The 22,118-nt window shown below is 35.5% G+C and overlaps 2 pseudogenes; both read right to left on the bottom strand.

Moving 5' to 3' along the window:
- Positions 1–5,174: 5,174 nt before the first annotated feature.
- Positions 5,175–11,561, bottom strand: LOC132281876 (LEAF RUST 10 DISEASE-RESISTANCE LOCUS RECEPTOR-LIKE PROTEIN KINASE-like 2.1; annotated as a pseudogene).
- Positions 11,562–18,733: 7,172 nt separating this feature from the next.
- LOC132281875 (LEAF RUST 10 DISEASE-RESISTANCE LOCUS RECEPTOR-LIKE PROTEIN KINASE-like 2.5) lies at positions 18,734–21,456 on the bottom strand (annotated as a pseudogene).
- Between the last annotated feature and the right edge of the window lie 662 nt (positions 21,457–22,118).

Raw genomic sequence — 22,118 nt, 5'->3', positions numbered from 1 at the left:
ATGGGACCAATGTAAAAAATTATAGGATTTAATTCTAAAAAATCCTAATTTGAAATAAAGGCCCTCAAAATAATGGTAATTTGAGGGTGCAGTGGAGATAAATTAAGTACATATTAATCAATAATTATCATTATTTAACAGAATGATTGTTAACTTGAATTTGCAAATGTTCAGAATTAAGAAATTAAATTATTGGGCTTAAACCTATTTAGGGTATGCTGTATTCACAATATAGATAGAGATACTCGTGTGATTTAAAACTACTCATGTGCTTATGGTCCAACAACATTTAAGTTTGCTGGCAACAGCGGCCGGACAGTTTGGTGACTCCACTTTTAATGTTCAAATAAACATCTCTTGAAGGTCACATTATCTTTGTGAATGCATATAGCATTTAATTTGGATGAACGGTAGCAATAAATTAGGTGTAAGTTACCGTTTATTTACAAATGCATATAGCCCTAATGAATATATGCATTTGGTTGTTTTCCACCTACACCCTCTGACCTTTGTCAATATTCCACTTACACCCCTTCTACATTTTATAATTCCACCTGCCACCCCTCTCAGTGACGGCCGTCACTTTTACTAACTGAGATGTGTGATTTTACGATATTGCCCATAATTAAATATTGATATTTATATAAAAATTCGTATTTTAAATTAAAAAGACTAAAAACACCCTAATCTCTCTCAATATACCACATTACATATATGTATATATATATGTCTATTTCTCTCTCTACAATCTATGTACACAGAGGATCGCTCCTAAATCATCAAGACTTTAATTTCTTGAACGACCAAATCGCGTCCCAAATAATCTTCCTCTGCATCGACGAGCTCTTCCTCGACCGCTACAGTCACAAAAACTTCACTGTCGCCCAACGATCGTGTCGTGGTTCTTGGCCTCACCACTGTCACTCAAGCTCTCAACTTGAGCCTCCACAGACAATTCCGTATGACCCCAAATATTAAGACCCATCAAGCCGTGAACTATGACCTGATTGACGCTTATGACGACGGTGACCAGTTCCTGCCATTGTTCTGTTTCGAGTGAGGTTTACAGAGAAATAGAAGGTGGGTTTAGGAATTGGAACCCATTAACAAAAATTAGTTGTTCTGTTTCGAGTGAGGTTTACAGAGAAATAGAAGGTGAACTTTGACGAAACCTCGGAGTTGCAGCATCGAGTTCTAGTGGTTCGAGACGGCTAAGTTTGGCTCACAGTATTTTATCGAAGTTAAAACGGCGATGCCGATGGCATTTTGATCGACGTCGACGGCAATGCTATCGCTTCGGCTCGCCTTTGTAGTACCCATCGCCAGCAAAACAGAAACGACGTCAGATCGGTGGTGGTGGCAATGGTGCTGCCGCCGCTCCACTGCCGCCTTTGATTACTCCTCGACGGCATCGCAATCGATGTCTCTCGACGGCGGGATGTCGAATTACTCCTCGACGAAGTCGCAATCGATGTCTCTCGGCGGCGAGATGTCAGATTACAATAGCAATGGCATCACAATGATGTCTCTTGCCGGCGGGATATCGGATTATAGCCTCTACGATGTTGCAATCGGTGTCTCTTGGTGGCAGGACGTCGGATTACAGGCTTACAGCCTCGACAGCGTCGCAATCAGCGGCGAACATCTGCGTCTCGTGCTCTGTCGGAAGGGCCGGCGTCCGCATGCGCGTCTCGTGCTCCGTCAGAGGGTCTGTGCCTGTGTGGGAGGTGGAAGACTATATATATATATATTTGTGTGTTTAAGTGAAATGAGGCTAGTTTTGTAATTATGAATTGGTCAACGAGGATAAAGATGTCATTTTAAATATTAGAAGGGTAAAATTGACCTTCTAACAAATTTATCATGCTGACATCAGCACACAGCGTTAGTTGCTTAACAATAGGGGGTAATTTGCTATGTAAATCAAAACTTCAGGGGTGTAGGTGGAATTTTGAAACGTAGAGGGAGTGTGAGTGAAATATTAGCAAAGGTCAGGGGGTGTAGGTGGAATTAACTCAAAATTTAATTATGTTTTTTGTTTTTGTTCTAACGAAATATTGGAAGAAACTAAAAATGATTAAAACGAATACTATTGAAATCAAAGCGATACATATACACATAAACGCAATCAGATCAATCAAGCAACCACAAAAAAATCTAAACACAACTTCCGGGGAGAGATGACTCCATTTAGTCTCTCATTCACTCAATTAGTTTAGTGAATTTTTCATTTTTCTTTCTAACCTATATATATATATTTTTGTTAATTAATTGATAATTCATTAAAAGTTATGCTAAAGACATGAATCAAAGATGAAGATGACTGAATCATAACTAATTAAAGAAAGATGAAAATGACTGAATCATAAGTAATTAAAGAAAGAATTGCAAAAGTAAATAGAAACTAAATGATATGGTCTCTTTTTTCTTATGCGTAATTAAAATTCTCCAGGTTAAGTAAAATTTTCTAGGGTTTACATAAATTTCAAGTGTAATTTTTACTTCTTACATTTATGAAGAAAATAAAATGCAAAGAGACAAAAGAGCTTTTTATTTTTAATTTATGAATATATGTTGCGTGGGTCTTTCTGTTTTTAGCCCAGTCGCTGTGAGGCGTTTTGGATTGTTTTCCCAGTTATTGTGTGCGTTTTGAGTCTGTTTTTTTTTCCCATTTTGGGTTTGCTGGCCTTGGGTTTTGTTTCTGGGCCTTAGCCCTCTTTTTTTTTTTTTTTTTTTTTGTTAAAGGGCCTTAGCCCTCTTTCTTGTTTCACATTAATATATTTTTATTTACTGGAAAAAAAAAAAAAAAAAGATTTGATGATATAAATATGGACCAAGTGTATAAAACATCCCTAAAATTTACTTTTTAAGCAAATAATACCATTCTCTTTTACTTTGGTATATAACTCTCTTAAAATTTTAAAAACATTACAAATTAGGGCTTTTTAGGAAATCAACCATTAACAAACGTACAGTTAACAAACCACGTGTCTCGCACATATGACTAATTAATAATATTAAATACCGAAAATGCCTTTCTTTTTTACTTAACTTTTTACTACTTTTTAACTGAATTTTGACATTAATTGAATTTTGTTTATTGTATTTTACTATTTAAATACCAAAAATGCCATTATTTAATTGAATTTGTTTATTAATGTTCATAATAGTCATAACATTAACTGAATTTTATACTACTAATTTGATTTTTATTGTAGGAAGGGTATTTTAGTATTTTTATTACTTTATTAATGGTTGAATTATGGGAGGTCCTTATTCGTCCCTATAATAAACTTTAGAGGGTTTTAAGAATCTATAATTAGGACTGCAACTAGGGTGGATTGGAGGTATAACTTGAACCCAATCCACCATATGAAATGTTAAACCCAAACCTAACCCTAACTACTCAACCAGAGCCTAACACATCCTTTTACATTTAAATTCGGGCTTGTAACTCGGGTTTAGATTCTGGATTAAAAATTCGAGCAACTAATATGATTAATCTCCACACCGAAAATTTAATATGATCTTGAATTAGTTTTAGATTAACTTACACTTAAAAAAAAAATCAAAAAAACTTTTTGTAAATTTTTAATAAATTACAAACAAATTCTTAAAAAATTAATTCTACTAAATGTTAAAATACAATAAGAAATTAAGATTTAAGAAAGGAAGTTGAAAGGAAAAAAAAGATAATCATAGTTTAAATATTATATATAATGTATTTAAAATTTAAAAAATATATGAAAATAATATTAAAATTCAGGTTTAGGTTGATTCAGGTTGTTAGCACCTTAACCCAGCCCCAATCATAATTAAATTTAAGTTGAGATTTTTCAACTCAGGCCCACCCTAATTATAAAAATAATTGTCAAAACTCGCAAAAAATCGAGCCGGACTTGGGCTGGGTTTAGGGTGCCCAACCCAAGTTGTACCCCTACTCATAGTGATTTATATAAATATATGCATATCCATACTACGGGGTATTAAATGCTCGGGAGTCGCGACTCTATAAATATATATAAGAAAAACCAGAAGATACATATAATTACTATAATGTAAGTTGGACTAAAGCTACTGCAAGGATCATCTATGTTTTAGGCAAGGACTAGATTTTTACATACAACGTTAAATGTTTGAAGGAAGTATGAACAGAATGAATCAGAAAACAAATTTTTTGATTAATGGTCCCAATTTTAGGCGGATTTGATGTTAAATGTTTGAAGGAAGTATGAACAGAATGAATCAGAAAACAAATTTTTTGATTAATGGTCCCAATTTTAGGCGGATTTGATGTTAAATGTTTGAAGGAAGTATGAACAGAATGAATCAAAAAACAAATTTTTTGATTAATGGTCACAATTTTAGTCGGATTTGATGTTAATTGAAGAACTGAATATGAAGATCCTAGATCAATGCAAAATTTAAATTATATGTAGGACTTAGAATTTTGATATGAAACTAGCACACAATTGGAAAATATAGAGCTGTCTCATATTTTGAATAGAAACCACCATACTCGATATCAAAACTAAGTCATGATACCAAAATTTAAATTCCGCTACTCTTTTCGCTCTTTTTTGATGAATCATTATGGTAAACCACAAAATACCCATTTATATATATATCCAATTGCATTAATAAGATTTTTTTTAAAAACTTTTTTATTTCTTTTATTTTTATTCCGAAGAAGTTGAAGAAAACAAGCAAAAGATTGCCTAGCATGGCTAGAACTCTCAATTAAGCTCTCATGAGCTCTAGAATCTAGATCCACACGTCATGGCATACCTTTCACGTGCATGATTTGCAGGAGCATATATTGATGTGTTACCCTGTATATATACATGGGTGTTATAAGACTTCCTCTGTCTGCTAAAAATTTAAAACTTATGTGGTGCAAATTAAAAGCTGCACACCCCATTTACCCAAAAAAGTAAAAATAAAATTTAAAAATACAGTAATAATAATAAGCTTCACACATGGCCTTCAAGTTTTGATTATTGCCATAATAAAGTCCTAGTGAACCAGAACCTTATCTTGATATGTTCTACCAAATTTGTTAGGAATGACTCGACAAAATGGATGATAAATAATTTTAACAATAAATTAAAACTTCGGTGATGGAGTAGAAGGTTATTCTTCTGCTGCTGATTTTGAAGGAGAATATAGTAGGGTCAGGGTGGAATTTCCAGGGCCTCTATGCTTCCTTCTAGCTTTTTCACCACCTTACTCATTGATGGCCTTTCTGAAGGATAGGCCTGTAGGCACCAGAACCCTACAAATATTATCTTCCTTGCCATTTCATTTTCTTCCTTTGTCATATCAGCATGAAATCCTAACTCTTCATTTGGCTCAATGTGGGAAATATATCTTGCTGGTATGGCTCGCCCCATCATCAGTGTTCTTTCTTCCTCCAACCATTTCTAGTACCACCATTTCATAGCTATAGACATCAGACCATTCCATAGCTATAGACATCAGACTTGCGCAATACTCCTCCAAGGTTTCTACTGAACACTTCGGGAGCAATATACCCAATGGTCCCTCTGGCTTCCAACATTGATATAATGCTCTCTTTCTTGGTAAATAATTTTGCAAGTCCAAAATCGGAGATCTTAGGACAAAAATCCTCATCAAGAAGAATGTTGTGAGGTTTTATGTCAAAATGCAATATCCACTGGCTGCACCCCCTGTGCAAGTACTCGAGTCCTCGAGCTATCCCAATTGAAATTTGATACAATTTTTCCCAACCCAAATGTTCATTGATCTTTGGAACACCTTCACCATATATATACTTTTCAAGAGAGCCATTAGGCATGAACTCGTAAATGAGAGCTCTTTTGCAACCTTTAATACAAAACCCCAAAAGAGTGACAATGTCAACATGTGAAGTTTTACGTATGCTTGCAACCTCATTGATGAATTCTTCTCCATTTTCTTTGGATTCATCAAGGAGCTTTACTGTTACAAGACGACTGTCAGATAATTGTCCTCTGTACACACAACCATATCCTCCTTGACCAAGTTTATCTCTGAAATTATTTGTCACTTTCTTGACATCTAAACAATTATATCTTTTTAGAAACAGAGATCCATAGTTTCTAATAAAGGCCTCAAAATTCTGGTTATCATTTATTTTCTTCCTCCAAAATATGATTGATGTATTTGAAGAGACTTTTGATCGAACGAAATAGAAAATGATACTAATTAGTAGTAGTCCAATTCCACCCACTACAGCTCCTACAATCAGAGATTTGGATGTCAGTGATCAAATATAGAAATGACGAATTAGAAATGATCAATTTATACTCAAAATTAGCAATGTATGCATGGCGTTGGTCCATTAAGCATACTTATTTGTCTTTTTAATGTATATTGACAAAGAAATCATGGTTAACAATCACTTTTCCGGGGAAAAAAAATCATGGGTAAGAATTCAAAATTAGTTATGCAAAAAAGAATGTAAACAAAAAATAATTAGCCACACTCTAGCTCTAATGTGAATATAGTTGAAGATCAATTTATCTGTCACTAAGAAACCCACTGGAAAAATAGAAATTCTAATAACTACGTTTTTAAAATGTAATTAACATAGGATAATGGTTACCTATTGTCAACGTCAGTCGCACAGTCCAATTATTATCTGCAACAAAAACATTGCAGTCATCATCAGTAGGCTTGAAGGAAGCAAAAGCAACTGATCAGTGGACATAAAACCCATTAGTTGTTTCTTGATTCTTTTAAGAGTACACAAGCTCTCGCGGATATCGAATGCATCCTCCACGTCTGTCTAATTCAAGTTAGTTTTGTAGGTTTAAATATCATTTTTCATCTCCTATTCATAACAAAATTTCCTTCTAATCAAGGTTCTTAGCGGCGGTATAACAGAATTGATCATGCATTGGTGTTACGAAACAAAATCAGTTATCGCATTCATAAAAAAAATTTAACTCTCACAAACGGTCTAAAATGCACAAATACATAATTTTTTACAGCATGATTCAGTAAAAAGTTATTGAATAGAGCATCCAATTTCTTTCCTATCGAATAGAATATAAGTTATTGAAGTTAAATTTGAAAGAAATAAAATTTATAACATAAAATGCATAATGTATTTAAGTATATTAGGTAAATGCCTTAACTTAATTTTTTTTTTTTTTAAAAAAAAAAAAATTGTAATTACGCTTTCTTCCAATTAGTTAATATAATAGAAACTGATATTTTAATTTGGTAATAAGTTGAAGGCTTGTTTGGTAAAATATCAAAGATATGTAATAGAGTAAATGAGAGTAATTCCATTATTGTACTTCCATTTTCACATATATGTAATAAAGGATGCCTCACTGCCTGGTTTCCAATTCTCACGCCTATGCCTATCTTACCACGAAACCCTATCCGCCATGGCTGATATTTTTTCAAGCAAGGCAAATCATCTTCTAAACTGAAATTTGATTCGAATTCGCAGAGGTAACATAATTTTCAGAGGTATGCGTAATTGTTTTTCTTCCTCCTCTTAAAAACCTTACTTTCTTCTATTTTTTACTCTTTTTTTTTTTTTTTTTTTTTTTTTCTCTACTTCTTTAAAAACTCTAATTTCTTCTACATTTTTCAGTTTCCACATTAGAAACCCTATGTTTTTTCCTCTAGAAACCAACTTTTTCTTTGAAATTTCAAACCATGGCCGGTTTGGGAGATGATGCGCGGGACAATACAGGCCGGTTTGCCAAAAAATCGCCGGCTTACCGGCGAACCGGCTGGTTTCGATGTGAATTTCAATTCACACCATTGAACCTGTCGAACCGGGTACGAATGACAGGAAATCCGTTTCGAACCGGCCCAGCGAACCATGCTTGTAACATTGCCATGCCTCCGGATAAGAATTTTGGCATGACATTGGATCAAAAATTGCTTACTGTTCACGGGGTTTTTTGGTCTTATGGCGGTCGATGGACTCTTTGCGAGCGTGTCAAATTATTTATACAAAACAATCAAAATATTATGATTCATACATTAACCTATCCTTTTTTTCGATGACGGACTCTCGGGCGATTGTGTGGGAGAGAGACTAGTAAGAAATTCAAGCAAAATTCTTTTTTGCCTTGATGCAAGGACTTTTTATCTAGGTGCTAAAAGAAATAAACAATGTAATGACTGAGAAAAATTTAAATGAAAAGACTGAATTTAAATTGACTTGAAAAAAATCCACTGAATGAAAATGCAGTGGCAAAAATTTAATCAATTGCCAGTAAAGGAAATAACAAGAATTTAATCGATTGCCGTTGAATTGAAAACATTTTGAATTAAAATAGCATAAAACAAAATGTCGTGGCAAAAATTTAATCAATTACCAACTAAATGCAATGACAAGAATATTTAATCGATTGCCATTAAATTGAAAACATTTTTAATTGAAAGGTGCATAATTAAAACTGCTAGAATGGAAATTGCATGAAAAGTAAATGAATGAAAGCAAAATTGGCTGAATTAACATGACGCAAATTTGATCAAAGATTGGCCATTGAATCCGTTTGTACTGGAACTTAAATTCTTTGAATGAAAATTACCATAAAGAAATTAATAGAAAATGACGTAGAGTCAATTGAATAAGAAATGCATGTTTTGTGGGTGGTGCTGGACGACTTGGAAAGATAACAAACTTTTATATTTATAGAATTTTCTCTACACTTATTTTCCCAACTTTTTGTTAGAAAGTCTCTCCTGCCTTGATTCCTTCCTTCTTGAAATTAAATTTGGCCAACAAATTGTAGCCAAATTTGCTCCTTGCATGACACATGTCATCCCTTATCTTTGACTTCCCTTTCCTTAAGCCTTTAGTTGCTATTTTGAAGTAATATATCAAGCCATTATGCTTCTCTTGCTGACGCATTATCACCTTATTTGAATAAGTCAACTTCACACTCCTTATTTAGTTATTGACCCACTGTCAAATTACAATATTTCCTTCTAAGTCAGTAAATATATGCTATGAAGTAGTCAACTATTTGTTGCTAAAATTTAGCAACCTTCCATTTAGCTTGGCAGCCAAACAATATATCAAATATAATTCCACGGGTCACCTCTTTTTTCTTCAATAATTTTTATATGGCCAATCCTCATGGTGCCATATTGAAAATATTTGTCACCCTATCATTGGTCCACGTCATCGCTGAAATGGCTACCAAGTTTTGGTGCCAATAAATGCCCCCCAAATTTCAAATGTCTTATTGGCCACTCAGGCCGATAAGATTTTTGGAATTTTTATAACATGGAAGAAACTGGCAGCCAGCAAGCTTCTATACTTTATTTCTTCCAGACCACTTCTAAGTTGGTCTTTATTTTACGTTAGCCAGGACTAGCCGATCCTGGTTCTTTTATTATTCCCACAAAACTGGTTAAAACCCCTCAAAATATTGGCCATTCATAAAACCATGGTAGACCTCACCATTGAATTTTCCCAACTCTACTAGTAAGGCATGATCGTGATTGGCCGAGATCAAGTTGCTATGTAATGTCATTTGGGCCGATCTAACTGGCTTCTCTATTGGAAGAACAATATCCTGCCAGTATGGAGTTTTTATGATGGCTGATCTTCTTAAATTTTTAAACTCCCACGGAGCTTCCAAATTACGTCATCCCAAGTTTTTGAATAGTCATCTTCTTTAATGACTTCAGCTATATCAACCGGAAATACCAAGAAAAATATTTCTTTTGTGGCCGATTTTTTATCTACCGGGTAAGCTTTCGGAATGTCAGCGGCCATGATGGCCTGACTCGTCCTTGATTCTTTATTTGACACTTTAGCAACTAGCCGAGGAAGTTTTATCCTCGGCCAAAATACCTTTTTGACGAACTTTTTAAAGTCAACATCAGCCAGACTTCTTTTTATAGTGGCCGATGCTGGTCGCCCGATTTTATTTGTTCTTTTGAACAAAATAAGATTCTCTTCGTGTAGTACTGCACCGGCCACATAAAATTTTTCATTAAATAGCCGATTTATTTTCTTCCACAGATTTCTCTTCAACTTAACCTTTTTTTAATTTCCATCCCCGATTTCTTTTCTTGAAATTCGGTTGAGGTCGAAGATCTAAAAGAATTCTCTCAGCCAATGATGGTTTTGGCTGGGGATTAGATACCACTCTCAGCCAAGTATTCTGGTAATCTGGCCGATTTGATCCTAAAATTCTTTTACCTTGATAAGAAGTTAATCTCTTTTTCCATTCAGGGCAGCAACCGTGTTGTATGAGAGTCTTGACATTTGGAATGGTTAATGGTGTACTCTCGGTAACCTTAAGTTGATTCCCTTCATCAACTTTCCCTTTGGGAGCCTGGCCAATCACATTACTACCTGCGATGAAAAGATCATTGTCGACCCCTATGACTTCATCATCCGCTCCCTTTTTGGTCGATACAGTAGATGTTCGATTGCCGGATGTGCCTGATTTTAGCTTTTTGTACATTGGTCGGCCTATTCTCCTAAGGCCATTACCATATTCTTGCTTAATAATATTAGTCACCTGAATATTATCAACTGCCGTTGGCTGATTAGGATGATCAATGATTGGTCGATCTTGATTTACCACTAGCGGCTTATTTACCATTTGTGGCTGACTGGCCATCGACTGTCCCCCGAGTACCAAAAGTTTTGGCTGATATACCACTGGCGGCTGATTTTTCACTAGTGGTTGATAATAATTCATCCAACCTTCTGGCTGACTAGCAATCGGCTGCCCCCCGAATATCAAAGGTTATGATATGAAAGCAACAGGCTGATATTTTGGCCATTCTTGTTACGATTGATTTACCACTAGCAGCCGATTTTCCGTTAGTGGCTGAAAATAATTTGGCCAGCCTTCTGGCTGATTAGCCATCGGCTGCCCCCCGAGTCCTAGTTGTAGTGGTTCCTGAGCATAAAGTGGACTTAAAGCTCTCCACCTTACTTAGTTACCTTCCAGGTTAAAAAGTTTTGGCTGATGTACCACTTCTGGCTGATTTACCGCAGGTGGCTGATTGTAAATCGGCCAACCTTACTGTGATTGATTTACCACTGGCGGTTGATTTTCCACTGGTGGTTGATTATAAATTGGCCAATCTTCTAGCTGATTAGCCATCGGCTGCCCCTCGAATCCCGGCTAATGTACCATTGGCAGCTGATAATAATTCGGCCAGCCTTGTGGCTGATTAGCCATATTCTGCCCCCCAAGTCCAAAAGGTTTTGACTGATATACCACTTCTGGCTGATTTACCGCAGGTGGCTGATTGTAAATCGGCCAACCTTGATATGATTAATTTACCACTAACGGCTGATTAGCCATATTCTGTCCCCCAAGTCCAAAAGGTTTTGGTTGATATACCACTTCTGGCTGATTTACCGCAGGTGGCTGACTGTAAATCGGCCAACCTTGATATGATTGATTTACCACTAGCGGCTGATTTTCGGCTGGTGGCTGATTATAAATCGGCCAATCTTCTGGTTGGTTAGCCATCAACTGCCCCCCGAGTCCTGGCTGATATACCATTGGCGGCTGATAATAATTCGTCCAGGTTTGTAGCTGATTAGCCATCATATTTGGTTGAAGCAGAACTATCGGCGGCCACAACTATGATGGCTGAGCATTTACTACCGACTTAACAACCTGTGACGAAATCGGCTAAGTATCCGATTCTTGATTGCTGGAGCTCCCATCCTGAGCCGGCCTATTCATAATGGCGGCTGAAAGCTGAGATATTGTTTCATGCAGGTCGTTTTGACTTGCACTCATTCTTCCCATCGCCTCTAACAAAGAGCACAATTATGTTTGAATCATTGATACTTTTGATGGTATAGCTAGTTCATCTACAAGGCCCAAGGTAGAGCTACCAACCTGAGCTGGTTGATGTTCTTCTTTTGGATCTTCTTTAGTGGCTACGGCCTTTGAATTTTTTGTAAGCCGAGGCATTTTTGTTTCTTCTAACACCCATTAGTGGTCCCACAGGGCGTGCCAAAATATGTTCGCGCGGTTTTTTGGTCTTACACTGGTCGATGGACTCTTTGCGGGTGTGCCAGAGTATTTGTACAAAACACTCAAAATATTATGATTCGAACACCAGCCTATCCCTTTTTCCGATGGCTGACTCTCAGGCTATTGTGTGGGAGATAGACTAGTAAGAACTCCTAGCAAGGTTCTTTTTTGCCTTGATGCATGGACTTTTTATCTAGGTGCTAAAAGAAATAAACAATGTAATGACTAAAAAAAAATTTGAATGAAAAGACTGAATTTAAATTGACTTAAAAGAGACCGGCTGAATAAAAATGCAATGGCAAGAATTTAATTAATTACCAGTAAAGGAAATGACAAGAATTTAATCGATTGTCATTGAATTGAAAACATTTTGAATTAAAATAGCATAATTAAAACTGGCAGAATGGAAATCGACTGAAAAAAATGTAATAAAACAAAATGTCATGGCAAGAATTTAATCAATTGCCAACTAAATGCAATGACAAGAATTTAATCGATTGCTATTGAATTGAAAACATTTTTAATTGAAAGGTGCATAATTAAAACTGCCAGAATGGAAATTGCATGGAAAGTAAAGGAATGAAAGCAAAACTGGCTGAATTAACATAACGCAAATCTGATCAAAGATTGGCCATTGAATCCGTTTGTATGAAAGAAATGACTGATAACGTAAATAGCATAATTAAAGCATTGCAAGATAAAAGTAAGCTACTAGAACTTAAATTCTTTGAATGAAAATTGCCATAAAGAAATTGATAGAAAATGACGTAGAGTCAATTGAATAAGAAATGCATGTTTTATGGGTGGTGCTGGACGACTTGGAAAGATTACAAACTTTCCTATTTATAAAATTTTCTCTACACTTATTTTCCTAACTTTTTGCTATAAAATCTCTCCTACCTTGATTCCCTCCTCCTTGAAATTAAATTAGGCCAACAAATTGTAGCCAAATTTGCTCCTTGTGTGACACATGTCATCCCTTATCTTTGATTTCCCTTTCCTTAAGCTTTTAGTTGATATTTTGGAGTAATGTATCGGGCCATTATACTTCTCTTGCTGACGCATTATCACCTTATTTGAATAAGTCAACTTCACACTCCTTGTTTGTAGGGCTTTAGTTATTGACCCACTGCTAAATTCCAATATTTCTTTTTAAGTCAATAAATATGTGTTATGAAGTAGTCAACTATTTGTTGCTAAAATTTAGCAACCTTTCATTTAGCTTGGCAGCTAAACAATATATCAAATATAATTCCACAGGTCACCTCCATTTTCTCCAATAATTTCCATATGGCCAATCCTCATGGTGCCATGTTGAAAATATTTGTCACCCTGTCATTGGTCCACGTCATCGCTGAGATGGCTGCCAAGTTTTGGTGCTAACATTTACAAACTCAAAAACTTAAATAATTAGATAGAGCTAACACGCGAATACTCAATTCAACTCATTTATATCAATTTTACTTTCAAAATCCTACTTATTTATACTCATTCATTTTCGTTGTATCGACAACAAGTGGCCAATACCAAATTAATCAAACAAATGAGTAAAATTTAATGAAAAGAAGGTACCGTTTTTGCAATCTTGTCCTTTAATGGTGCCATCAGGGCAAAAGCATAATAACTCTCTAGCCAAGTTGTTGTAGCCACAGCAACCATGTGACACCTCGCACGTGGCCGCACTCAGTCACCGTCCGCCAATCCAGCACAAAACCTCGGTTCATGGCCATAACATGTTGATCCGTGAAAAAAAGGAAAACATGGTTTCACAATCTCCATTTCCATCACGGTTGTGACCACTTTCTCCTTACAGTAATCGTACCAATTATTAAAACCGGTGGCCTCTGTCCCGGCCACAAAAACATTGGAGAATATGTTCACACCAATTCCCAAGCAATCCACACAAGGATAATTTGTAGGGTAACCATTGCAACTGAAGTAAAAATTGAGGTTGAAATCTAGTTGTGAGCAAAACAATGGAACAATACTAGTGTCAAGACTAAGGTTGTGACGCGGACTGGGGCAGAATGGGTTCATGGCAGCATCCATGTCGATGAGAATGAGGGTATTATTGTCATAATTTATATTTGTAACTTTGTAAGTGCCGTTGTTGGGGAGGTTGAGGATGAACCGGTGATCGGAGGTCGAACAGTTAAGGCAGAGGCCCCGATAACCGTAGTATTGGTTCGGGGCTGTGGTACGGTGTCTACTTGCCAAAACGGGTAGCTAATGTTACGTGTGCCAAGAACACGAATCTATGTCGTTGGCGCCATAGAAGGTCATGATCAGGAAGAAGAGAGAGAGGAAGCAAGAATAAAGAGAAGTTGTGATTCTTGTGACATGCTGAAAATGCTCATACATGACAATTCTTCTTTGAGGCTTGTTTTTATAGTTCATTCTTTTATCAGTATATATGTACCAACGGCGGATCCAAGGTGGGGCTTGACCCCTCCCTCCCCCTTAAAAAAAAAAAAAAAAAAAAATTTATTTTTAAGTATAGGTATATTTAGCCTAATGTTTTTAAAAAGAAAAAATTAATAGTAGTATTAGCCCCTCAATTTTAACCCATTCAAACAAGCCCAATATCTAACCCACAATTTTAAAACAAAGACCCAACCAAATAGGCCCAAGCCAAACAGGTCCTAAACAATCACTAAGTCAAAGCACAGATAACTCTTAAATTCCTAATCTTGCACAAATCTAAAAGCTCACTCATTCTCTCCCTATAAAGTCTAACCTTATTTCCTCTAAAAATTTTCAACTTTTTAATCTTGCGATCCCCAATTCCCCCTTGTTTAATATTAACCCTCCATTAACAAATCATGAATTCACCCTTGATATGTACTATTTACTGTTATATCAAAAAAGAATATAAATAAAGAATTGCGCGCGTGCGCACACATTTAAAGAATTGTCATGTATGAACAAGAAAGAGTTCCTCAATAACTATTTTACGTCTTTGAGTGGGCATAGAACCTTTGAGAATGCATATACAGTATATACTTCTTGTGGAACACATATAAAAGGGTAATTTACACAGACCTCCCCTATGATTTATCATAATTACAGACAGAACCCTTCCTGTTTCGGAAATTACGCGAACTTCCTTACTTTTAAAAATATCTTACATGAACCTCACTTATGTGTGACGGACCGTTAAATACACCAATGGAGCTGTCAAAATTACTGAAATACGTTCTCCTCGACATCTAAAATTACTAAACTACCCCTCTTAGTTATTTAGTAGGCATGACATCAGCTTGTCATCTTCTTCAAAAGCAATATGTCAATGAATATTTTCATGTGTGTGTACGGAACAGAGAACACATTAGCTTTGAACTGATCATACTGAATACCAATCTGAAGAGACTACCACTGAAAATAGATAAAGTGGTCGTCATCAATTGAGCCAAATTAGGCTCAATTGGAAAATAATTCTTAAGAAATTAAAATTATAAAATCCTCTAATCGTGTCCAAAAATCCATTTAAAAGTGGTTGATTGTCGCATCAATCTTCTTGAGTCCTCTTTCGTCGATATTGCATTCATGAAGATTGTCTTAAAATCCGCAAACTTCAAGAAGAAAGTTATGATCGAAACCGTCGCCGCCGCCGCCGTAATTCCCACTCTCTCTGCTTCCTTCGATGAAGAAGTGGTCGCCAATATATTGCTGGATCTTCCGATTCTCATTGAGGCCCGTTTGAGGTGGGGCACCCAAAGGAGGAAATCGACGCTGTCACTGCCTCCGCCGCAGAGAACAGAGAGAGGGCCCAAATTCATGGTCGAGTCTACGAGTCCAGCTACACCTCTTTCTTTCCCGCCGAGTAAATCCGACGAAAGGCCCCAGCAGCACAAGAAACCCTCCGACGAAAGGGTATTTTTCTTAATCCTTATTTCTGTTTCTTGATTGGTTTTCGGCTTAAATGTCTCCAGTGTTTTCGGTTTACTTCTGTCAATGTGTGTGTGACTGTGTGTTTTTACAGCGTGAAAGAGGTCAAATCCAAAACATAGGTTTGGAAATCATCCTTCTTGACAAAGCAATTCTCAATAAAAGCCCAATTTGTTCTTTCTACTTAAAAAATTGGGCAATTCCCATCAGAAAAATTCTTAAAACTAATCATTTTTCTATTCTGGCCACTAAGCAGTTCCAATCTCCGATCTCGATGAGTCTTTGCCTTCGCAGCTTCATCGATTGCCTCTCTAATTTATCCATCTGTTTCAAAATTTCTGTAACAACAAATCACACACACACAGAGTACATTAGTACTATACAACAAACCCAATCACAAATGTCAAACCCACAAACCCAGTTGTTCGCAGCCACCGTTCCTTTTGCCGGAATCACGCAGAATTAAAGGGACCCAAACTTCTCTCTGGTCGCTGTCCTCGTCACAACCACCGTGTCTTCACTGTCGGCGAAATTTCTAATTTCTGGTATTTGTTGCCGATCAGAAGCTTGCTTGTTCAATTCTTCCTAATATATATATATAATATCATGTATATATATATTTTAAATATAAAATGAAATTATATAGACAAGGTATTTTAAGAATTTTAGTAAAAATAGTAGATGACGTTATCAATTTCCGTCGTTGACTAGCGATGATCATAACGGAAGAAAGATTCGTGTAGGGTATTTTTAAAGCTAGGAAAAATTCACGTAATTTCTTAAACAGAAAAAGTGCTATCTGTAATTAAGATAAATTATAGGAGAGGTATGCGATTTGTTCCAGCATACCGGCTGATCTGATGTAACGAGCAACACGGTCTTATCTTCATACATCGATCAAATTCCATTCTGGTGACGAAATTGATGCGATGTGACGAGCAATGTACATATCAATATATATTGTAATTTTTTTTTTTTTTTGTTTTGCTGTTTATACTGAAAACATAGTTTGCCTTTATGAAAAATTATTTATAGAATTTAAGCATTTTCAATCGTGTTCAAATAAGCATCTCTTGCATGATATTAGTGGTCATAATTGCCTTATTTTAATTGAGGAGGGATTAAATAAAAATTTAAATTATATTTTTGTTCCAACTAAATATTGGAGAAAATAAAAAATGATAAAAAGGACTCTAGAGTACACCAAAAATATTCTTAAAAATATCTCTCATTATGTCACTTATTTAGTCTCTCATTCACTCAATTATTTTCGTTAATTTTTCATTCTTTTTGTATAAACTAATATCTCTCATCATGTCATTAATTTAGTCTCTCATTCACTCAATTATTTTCTTTAATTTTTCATTCTTTTTGTATAAACTAATTTTTGGTTAATTACTTGATTAACAGCAAATAGCAGAACCTGACAACGAGTGCTCGTAAAGGATTTGTAAGCTTTCTCATGGAAATTAACTAATGACATCAAAACACACAGCAAATTTGCATAAAATAAATTAAGAAAAGAAAGAGGAATTATAAGTGAGTTGTAAAGATACAAGCCCTTTTGTCTCACAACATCCAGATAAGATTTTTTTTTTTTTTTTAAAAAAGACAGATCTCTTTGAGAGTGATTAAAACTAATTAACATGTACTAAGACGAGTTAAAAAAAAAAAAAAATCCTCAAAATTGGCTGTGGTTCATTGTGTTGTTCACCACCAGAACTTGAATGTTTCATGCCAAGGCTAGTGCTGTGTCTGGGTTAGGACAATGGTAGTACTGATCGATTCGATACCTGCATAACTAGGTCTGTGTTATAATGGACGTTGGACTAAAGCTACTGCATGCTAGTGCAAGGATCATCTGCGTTTCTGGCCTGAGGTTAGATTCAACATACAGTATTAATGGTTTGAAGAAAGCATGAGGACAATGGAGCGGAGAACAAATATATACCTGGTTTAATGGTCGCAGTTCCGGACAGATTTGATTGAATAATAGAATATGAAGCTCCCAGATCATTTTGTTGTTATTTAAAATAAAGGTATGGTATGTTTGGCGGCATGGAATTGAAGCATTGTAATTGGAGAAAATTTTGGTTCAATTTTCGGTGTCACTTTTCTTCAATTCATAAGTTCCAATTCAATGCTAGCCAAACATAGCCTTATCACTCTTTTTGATGAATCATTATAGCATTCCTTCAAATTTTCTTTCCAAAGTTCAAGCAAACCGCACAAACTTACAATATTTTGTGTCCTAGAAAGGCCTAGCCTCTCAATTACCTCCCCTTTAAAAAGGAGAGACCATACCTTCATAAGATTTGGTAACTGCAAATAAACCTATATAACTAAATTCAAAGACTTAAAATGTATAAATAAATAAATAAATAAATGTGATATATATAAATATATAAGGAATGTTCGAATTAAAATGACCACCCAATCTAAGATCCCATGAGCTCTGGAATCTAGATCCACGTGTTATATATGGCATTACTCTCACCTGTCTAGTTTGCAGGAGCAGATGTTGATGTGTTAGTAACTTAAAAATATAGAGAACTTGTATGCTGCAACAACATGCATATATACATGGGAATTATAAGACTTTCTCTGTCTGCTAAGAATACAAAACATGTTTTGTGCAAATTAAAAAGCTGCACACCTCACTTACCCAAAATAATAATAATAATAAGCTGCACACACGGCCTTCAAATTTTGATTGCCATAATAAAGTTCTTGCAAACCAGAACCTTATAATGATATGTTCTGCTAAATTTGTTAGCAATGACTGGACATAATGAATGATATGTGATTTTAACAATAAATTAAAACTTCGGTGATGTCGTAGAAGATTATTCTGCTGCTAATTTTGAAGGAGAATACAAGTAGGGTCTGGGTGGAATTTCCAGGGCCTCTGCTTCCTTCTAGCATTTTCACCACCTTACTCATTGATGGCCTTTGTGAAGGATAGGTTTGTATGCACCACAACCCTACTAATACCATCTTCCTTGCCATTTCATTTTCTTCCTCAATCATTTCACCCTGAAATCCTAGATCTTCATTTAGCTCAAGGCACTTATAAGCCCAATGTGGAAAATATATCTTACTGGTATGGCTTGCCCCGTCATCAACATTCTTTTTCCTCCAACCATTTCTAGTACCATCGTTCCATAGCTATAGACATCAGACTTGTACAATATTCCTCCCAAATTTCTACTTAACAATTCGGGAGCAATATATTCCTATGGTCCCTCTAGCTTCCAACATTGATATAATGTTCTCTTTTTTAGTACATGGTTTTGCAAGTCCAAAATCGGAGATCTTAGGACAAAAATCCTCATCAAGAAGAATGGTGTGAGGTTTTATGTCAAAATGCAATATCCGTTGGCTGCACCAACGATGCAAATACTCAAGTCCTCGAGCTATCCCAATTGAAATTTGATACAATTTTTCCCAACCCAAATATCCATTGGTTTTCGGAAGACCTTCACCATATATAAACTTTTCAAGAGAGCATTAAGCATGAACTCATAAATGAGAGCTCTTTTGCGGCCTTTAATACAAAACCCCAAAAGAGTGACAATGTTAACATGTGAAGTCTTACTGATGCTTGCAACCTCATCGATGAATTTTTTTCCATTTTTTTTGAATTCATCAAGGAGCTTCGCTACTACATGACGACTCTCAAGAAGTTGTCCTCTGTACGCACAACCATATCCTCCTTAACCAAATTTATCTCTAAAAATATTATTTATCATTTTCTTAATATCTGAACCGTTATATCTTTTTAGAAACAAAGATCCATAGTTTCTAATAAAGGCCTCAAGATTCTGGTTATTATTTATTTCTTTCCTCCATAATATGATTGATGTATAAGAAGAAACTTTTGATCTAGCGCAACAAAAAATAATACTAATTAGGGATAATACTTAACTACTCACCGATGAGTAGGGTGAAGCTACTCACCCATATGTGGTCCAATAACAAAATAACATATTACATTTAATAATAAAATAATTCACACCTAAAAATACTATACACATTTATTCGATAATTGATCCGAGAAAGCAGAAAAATGTGTAATCAGTAGTACTCCAATTCCACCCATAACAGCTCCTGCAATTAGAGATTTGGATGTTAAAAATCAAATATAGAAAGAACAAATTAGAAATGGTCTTTTATATTCAAAATTAGCAATATAGGCATGGCATTGATCCATTAAGCATACTTATTTGTTATTTTAAATATGTATTGACAAACAAATAATGGTTAGCAATCACTTTTTTGGGGATAGAAATTAGCAATAATATGGTACCTATTGTCAACATCAGTAGTAGCGTCCAATTATTATCTGCAGCAAACAATATTGCAGTCTTCAGTGAGGCTAAGGAAGCAAGAGCAACCGATCAATGGAGATAAAGACCATTAGGGGTTTGGGGTTGCCGTTGGAATAAATAAATAAATAAAATAAAATAAATTACTTTTATTAATAGAACTGTTTAAAAATTAGGGTGATTAATGTTAAGTGTTTGGTTACACAATCTATTAAGTACTTTCCATAATTAAATTATTTTTTTAATTTATTTGGTAACAAATTTTTTAAAACACTTTTATTGCTAATTTTAGCATAATATCCTTTAATATAATGTTATTATATTTGATAATAGTATATTTATTAAGGAAGTGTATTGCTAATTTTACAATAATAACCTTTAATATGATGTTACCATGTTTGATAATAGCAACTTTACGAAGGAACTGGTGTAATTGTCTTTATAAAAAATAAAAAGGACAAAATTGTATAATGAAAAATAGTTACCTAAAATATTCAATCGCTACTCACAAGGCAGTTTTAAAAACTCCAAATCCTATTTTCATTCAAACGCTATGAATTAAATTTAGTAACTATTAAAAGCATTTATAATGGTTACCAAACACATCTAAACACAACTTTTCAAAATAAAAGCGTTTTTAAGCAATAGAGAAGCAATCACAAACGACTATTAGTTTGAGTTTGAACTAATTATCACCAAATTCAATCATTTATACTAATTTCACTTCCCTTTGAATCGTGACTTAGACGAGTTAGGCGATTGCCTAACCAATGTTTATTTTATTAAAAGGTTACTTTATTTATTTATTTATTGTCTAAGGTTATAAATTATATTGAGTCACCCAATCTGAATTTAACATGGGACAAGAGTCCTGTTGTAACAGGTGCTGACCAATGCCAAATTAATCAAAACATAGGTGATAAATTTAACTGAAAGAAGGTACCATTTTTGCAGTATTCTCCTTGAATGGTGCCATCAGGGCAAAAGCACAACAAATCTCTAGTCAAGTTGTTGTAGCCACAGCGCCCATGGGAGGCCTCGCACGCGCCGCACTCGGTCACGGTCCTCCAATCGAGCACAAAACCTTGCTTCATGGCGGCAATAAACTGACTGAAAATGGGAAAACTTAGGTTCGTCATCCCCGTTTCCATCACGATTGTGACCACTTTCTCCTCGCAGTAATCGTACCAATTATTAAAACCGGTGGGCTCTGTCCCAGCCACAAAAACATAAGAGGACATGTTCACACAAATTCCCAAGCACTTTTCAGGAGGCTGTTTTGTAGTAACCACTGCAACTGAAGTAAAAATTGAGGTTCAAATCTAATTGGGAGCGAAACAATGGAACAACACTAGTGTCAAGACTAAGGTTGTGACGCGGCCTGGGGCAGAATGGGTTCGTGAGAACATCCATGTATACGAGGATGAGGGTATTATTGTCATAATTTATATTTATAACGTTGTAAGAGCCGTTGTTGGGGAGGTTGAGGATGAGCTGGTGACCGGAGCTTGAGCAGTTAAGGCCGAGGCCCCGGTAACCGCAGTATTGGCTCGAGGTTGTGGTGTCTACTAGCCAAAACGGGTAGCTAATGTTGACCTTGCCACACATTTGCCAAGGGCATGAATCTATGCATGCCGTCTCCACCATAGGAGGTCATGATCAGGAAGAAGAGAGAGGAAGCAAGGATGAAGAGAAGTTGTGATGCCTGTGACATGCTGGAAATGTTCATACATGACAATTCTTCTTTGGGGCTTGTTTGTATTGTTCATTCGATCCCTTTATATCAAAAAAGAAAAGAAAAAAAAAAAAAAAATTAAAGAATTACGCGCGCACATATAAAGGATTGTCATGTATGAACAAGAAAACATATAAAACTATGAAAGCGATTTATTCCAGCATAATG

The sequence above is a fragment of the Cornus florida genome, unplaced genomic scaffold (genome assembly GCF_030987335.1).
Source record: "Cornus florida cultivar Cherokee Brave unplaced genomic scaffold, ASM3098733v1 CherokeeBrave_3.0.0_Hap2_Chr11, whole genome shotgun sequence".
NCBI lineage: Eukaryota > Viridiplantae > Streptophyta > Magnoliopsida > Cornales > Cornaceae > Cornus > Cornus florida.
The sequence above is the reverse complement of the archived record's forward strand: the minus strand, read 5'-3'. Positions and strand labels throughout refer to the sequence as shown.